At 52.1% G+C, this 5,839-nt stretch overlaps 1 long non-coding RNA gene across 1 annotated transcript; it reads left to right on the top strand.

Annotated features, from left to right (window-relative positions):
- The first annotated feature begins 5,180 nt into the window (after positions 1–5,180).
- LOC131499651 (uncharacterized) lies at positions 5,181–5,839 on the top strand. The gene is made up of 2 exons (XR_009255995.1): positions 5,181–5,383; positions 5,750–5,839. It is a non-coding gene; the product is annotated as an uncharacterized LOC131499651 (long non-coding RNA).

The following is a 5,839-nucleotide window of genomic DNA, read 5'->3' as shown; positions in this document are numbered from 1 at the left end:
AAGATCAAGGTGCCAGCAAGGTAGGTTCCAAGCTGAGGCCTCTTTTCTGGGCTTGCAGGTGGCCACCTTCTCTCTGTGTGCTCACATGGCCTTTATTCTGTGCATGGGGATGGGGGCAGGGAAGATTGGTCTTCCTCTTCTTATAAGGACACCAGTCCCATCAGATTAGGACTCCACTCTTAAGACCTCAGTTAACCTTATTACCTCTTAAGGACCCCATATCCTGAAGGTAAGTCTTCAGCTTATGAAACTGGCGGCTAGAGCAGTGCGCCGTGATGAGTGGGGGCAGCAGAAGAAGCCTGCAGGTCATCGGTGCATCAGTCAGCGGGCACTGCCCAGTCTTGGCACACAGTCAAGCAGAATCAGGGTGTGCTGCAACCAGGCCCTAGTCAGGCCCCCTGACCTTGCCCTTTGAGCCATCCTGCATCCTCTCTGCTACTCTGACCACCCCAGGGAGCAGACCCTGAGATAGACTTTAAGCTCCAGGAGTTCTATTAGGGGACTGGGAAGGAACAGTGCAGGATGTGGCAGTAAGCAAGTTACTGCTAGGAGTGACCCGCGGGCACCCCTGGGGCACTGCAGACCTCAGAGTTGCCCCACCCAAAAGGTGGAAAGGCATGGACATCACTGCTGAAAGCTGCTCCTGGGGTGTCAGCAACCAGATGTGTAGCAGCACATGTTCCATGGCCAGAGGGACACACAGGCAGAGTTGCAGTTACAAACAGTAAGATGCTGCTGGTGTGGGGCCACAGTGAGTGACCTGGGGACACGGGCACACCAATGGCAGTTGCTACACTCTCCAAGCAGGTACTTCCATGGGGCGGTGAGCAGCCCCAAGTGACCAGAGAAGGAGGACCCCTAGCAGGGCTTGGTCCCAATGGACAAGCCCAAGCCTCATTCAGAAATGACCAGAAGCCACCAAGGGGTGCTGGGTGTCTCCCGCCAGACACTCTCCTGCCCCCCTGTGAGCACATGAAGCTTCGTGCCCAAGAAGTAGCACCGCCCCAGAGTACAATCCCCCTCCTGGGTCTGTGTCTGCCGCAGAACCGGGACACAGACTCAATCTGCCGTGTTAAATCAAGTCAGATAATTCTACTGTCTGCATCATAATTAACTTTACTTTCTTCACAGGAATACATTACAGCAAAATATATTAAGGAATTTTTTTTAAAAAGAAAAACCATTTTCCCCACTAGTATTATTTTCAATGAGCTAAGTGATGTTAGTTTTGAAATTGCAATCGGCAGAGAAAGCACGCACACACAAAGTAATGGACAATTTTAATTTTCAACAATTGTGATTGTGTGAATCATGCTACTAATAGCTTCCACGGTGGTTTATATTCATTTGCCTAAAGCCAAACTCCAGACTTCTCTATTGAAGAATAAAAAGGTGAGTCGGGCCAACCAGTACACGTTTTGTGCCTCCCGCCCCCTCCTCTGGAAAACCATTCTGTGCTGTACCCATTTATCAGAACCATGCGGTGTTCTGGGCCCTTACTGGGGAGCAGAACAGTTTGGGGAAGAACTTAAATTTAGACCCTCTGGCTCATGACCTGAATCAAGTATCAGGGGGTGGGGGGAAAGCTCTGTCATTCCCCGCAAATGACTCTCCACTGCCACAATTATGAATCGCTCCAACACAAAACATTCAAATGGACAGCAGCAACTGGCACGCTGTGGGCTCCTTTAAAAATAAGCCCCATTGTTCCCCAACCGCCTATTAATAGCTAGAAAAGACATCTGTTCCTAATTTGGTCTTCTCAAATCAAGAAATCTTCCCTTCACTTCCCTCCGGGACCAGGATGAAATCAATCAAGTGACAAAATTTATCAAGCACCAGGCACATTCCAGCCCAGAGCTCAGAGAGAAGTCTGCAGTCTGACCCAAGCCACCCGAAGGCCAGTGGCTGGAGGAAGTGTACACCGTCTCTCCAATATCAACGTCCTCCCACACTCAGCACTACAGAGACCTCTAAGGAAGACCCCTGTATGGGCTAGTCGCACCCCTTTGGTACTCAAGACCCCAGCTCCACCACCAAGGGCTGGCTGTTCCACCACATTCCAACTCCAAGCAGAGCTCCCCTGGGACTCCACCAGTGACAGGCTGCTCACGACCCCTCAGGGTGACTCTTCTAACCCCTGAATATCTGTGACTGCTAAACACACCTAAAACCCATCTCCCACAGGAGGATGGATTCCACTCTCAGAGGCCATATAGTTCATGTCAATTCTTCTTCCTATGTCAGTCCCTCGACTACCTGAGTAGAGATATCTACCTACTGTCGGGACTCATCTCCCACTTGGATACCTGGATAGCAAGGGGCTTGTGATGGACCCAACTCCCAGAAAGGACAATAGAGTCTAGTGACATGAGCCACATGGTGACTCTCCCTCATTCCTGGGAGTGTTCATGTGCCACCTTCCACGCCCGTTCTTGCAGCTCCAGACCCACAGCACGCCCGCCATTGCTCTGACACTCCACACCCTCCCCGACCCCAGGGCCTTTGCCAGCTCTTCTCTCTGAACAGCATGATTTTTCTCTGGCTTCTACATGGCTTGTCCCCATCTGTCCTCCAAATCCCTGGTCCTTGGAGCAGCCTTCACTGACTGCCCTGCTGAAGGGCACACCCTGTCATGCCGAGGCATGCCCCTCTTTTTAAATTCTTTGCAGAGCAGTGAGCACTGCCTGCTCTATTTCTCTTCTTTCTTAGTCACGTGTTTGTTATCTGACTCGCCTTCTAGAATGTAAGACCATGAACAAGTGCAGAGTAAGAACTCAATAAATGGTTGTCATCTGAAGAAAGAACAGTTTTCCAAGCAAAAGAAACAGTAGCCAGAGTCAAAGAACTAGAGAAGCCATGGAGCCTGTTGGTTCTAAGCACAGGCTTTGGATGGAGAAAGATCTAGGTTGGCCAGCTGTGTGGCCTTGGGCAAGCTCCCTGACCATCCTGACTCTTGGTTTCTGCACCTGCAAAAGGAGGACCATATAGCACATGCTTCCCCTTGATGTGAGTGAGGTGGTGCTTGCAGAGCACTTGGTATAAGAGCAAGGTGCGTCCTGAGACAAACCCTCCATCCATGAGGCTATGGTTAGTAGTGGGGAAGCTGTGGTCGGAGCTGGGGCCGCCCAAGGAGCCCCCCATTGCAGAGGGAGATGAGGCAGGCAGGGTGGTGGGAAATATGAAAGCTTCTGTCCTTGACTACTGCACAGTGTGAGGGGCTGCCCAGCCCCTTGGAGCTGAGGGTGGAGTGGGCAGAAATAAATGCCACCCCTGAGGGCCAGGCTGGGAACCTGCCCCTGACTCAGCTGTTTCTTACTGTTCTCCTTTCTGCCCTGCGGAGGAGCTCCCAGCCCACCGGGGGCCTTGAGCTCAGAGGAGGGGACAGAAAGGGGAGCAAATCCATAGCTGCTTTCATCGGCTGCTTACATCCCCTGAGAGCAAGGAGGCCAGTGAGAAAGGAACAGGACTTCAGCATCCCTTTCAGGAGGCCCAGAGCCTCCCCATCTGCCCATGCGGGTCCCCTAGGTGGGGCTGTGGGAGAAGGCAGATGCCCTGGAGATCCAGGCTCCCCCGGGCCTGCCTCCATGCTCTCCCGGGCCCGCCTCCAGCCTCATAGACCCAGTGCCCCCTGCAGCTCCTGGGACAGGGCCAAGCTGCTTCCGTTGGCCCCTGATTCCCCAGTACACAGCAGGGATTGTGTGGCCCGCGGCAGGCGCTGAGCCACAGCTGAGGGGACAAGGCCCAGCTGTTCCTGGAGACAAGCGGGCAGCTTTCTTCCCACATGAAAAGGGAACCTGTGTCCCCTGGGGGAGGGGAAGGAGGAAGAGGAGGAAAGGGGCCAGGGGATGCCTGGGCAGGGCTGTAAACACCCCTCCTCAGGGTCCCCACTGTGCCCCAGAGTGGGCCAGGTGGGGCCAGGAAGGGGAACTCAGCATCAGGTCCTAAATCAGCTTCCTAGGTTTGGCCATGGCTGAAGCCCGAGGCCTGGCCTGTGGTCCTGACCCCCATGTGCCCCTGGGCCTGCCCCTTCCCACTCTGGCCCCAGCTTCTTCACTGTAAAGAGGGAATTGGAGTGTTTCTCCCATGATCCTTGCAAAAGAGCAGATTCAAGGAAGGGGAAGGACTATTTCCTACGAAGGCTGGTCTCTCTGCTTGGAGAGGAAGCAAGACACAGGACACATGAAGGGTCTGAATGGCTCTGCTGTAGGACCCTGCATCTGCTTGGCAGGTAGACCAGCATGGTCCAGGGAATGTTATGGGCAATCACTCACACGTGCAAAACCCAAGACCCCAGGAAGGCACCCAAGAGGTGCTGATAGCAAGGTTAAGACAGACCGTGCCCCCAGAGCCCAAATGCTCCATCACAGAACATGAGGGCCTTCAGAGCCCTCGTTGTGAAAATTCACTAAAAATATCCAAAGTCAGGTCTCTTTTTATGTTTCCTCTTCCCTGGGTTTTATTAATCAAACACTTCATTCTTTAGGAATAAGGAATATTTTGACACCAGTCTCCACACACACACACACACACACACACACACACACTCCCCAGGGCAGCCCAGGGAGGGGCCTGTTCCCCTGGATTTCACTGCAGGTTCCAGGTCTGGATGTAGACAGTCTGGATGACCTTCATGAGTTCCAGGTCCTCCAAGGCTCAGTGGCAGAGCACTGGGACCTACCCTCCCAGGAGGTCACAGTCCGTGTCACAGAAGAGGGACACACAATGTGCCAACAGGGTTGGAAGAAGAAACCATGAGCACTTCAGGGAGAGCTTCTAGAAGGGGGCTGAGCCTTATAAAAACCAGCTATGGACCACTATTCAGGGAGTGATTTTTAGTCAGGGATAAAGACCGGGACAGATACTCCCAGCACTCTTCCAGTCTTAATGGACAGACACTGGGGTCCTGGATATGAAAACAAAATGGGAAGGTACTGGCTAGGGAAGTGAGGACTATGGGGGTGCACCTCTCTCCAGGCATGGCTGAACCAGGGACATCAATAACATCATAAGATGATCTTTCTATGGGTCAGCTCTGGCTTCTCCCCCAAGGATGCAAAGGTGGCTCTGGCCATCCTCACAGCCCAGCACTGTGGTGACCAGGGAGTGCTGCCTTCCTGATGGCTGTGGCCAGACTCCTCATTATGACATGGACATGACGTCCAGCCAGGGCCCTGTGGATCTCTGAGTCTATTACCATGGACAGGGCTCAGAGTGCTCTGACTGGCAAGATCTGGGTCACATTTACATCTCTGAAGCAGGGAATGGTCGCCCCACTCACTCCAGAAGAATAGGGTGTGGGGGGAGGAGTTATCTCCATTTGGAAAGAGTTGTAGGCTTTTCCCTTAAAGATCAGCTATTCATGGCCCTGTTGGCTCAGAAGGTAGAGTTTGAGCCCTGCATCTGGTTCTGAACACTAACAGTGGGGAGCCTGCTTTGGATTCTCTCACTCCCTTTCTATCTTCCCCTCCACCACTTGCTCTCTCTCTCTCTCTCTCTCTCTCTCTCTCAAAATAAGTAAATAAACTTTTAGAAAAAATTATTAACTATAAATGTGAACAGCAAGCCAGTATCACCTTCCTCCACAATGTGGGGACTGGGGGTGGAAACTTAAAGAGTAGAGAAAATGAGGCTAACATGCAAAGAAAGAGCCTAGGGAGAGAAACAGAACAAGAGTTCCTGGATGAAGCTCTGCCTGAAATCTATTCCAGTTCTGTGAATCAACAGACCTCTTTTTTGTTTGTTTCAGGTAGTGTGAATTGTTTTTCTGTCACTTGCAACCAAAATGAAGACATGTTTAAATTCCTGTCTTCCCAGATAAATGGTGAGCTCCAAAAGA

This window comes from Neofelis nebulosa, chromosome 17 (genome assembly GCF_028018385.1).
Source record: "Neofelis nebulosa isolate mNeoNeb1 chromosome 17, mNeoNeb1.pri, whole genome shotgun sequence".
Taxonomy (NCBI): domain Eukaryota; kingdom Metazoa; phylum Chordata; class Mammalia; order Carnivora; family Felidae; genus Neofelis; species Neofelis nebulosa.
This window is presented reverse-complemented; position numbering and strand designations above follow the sequence as displayed.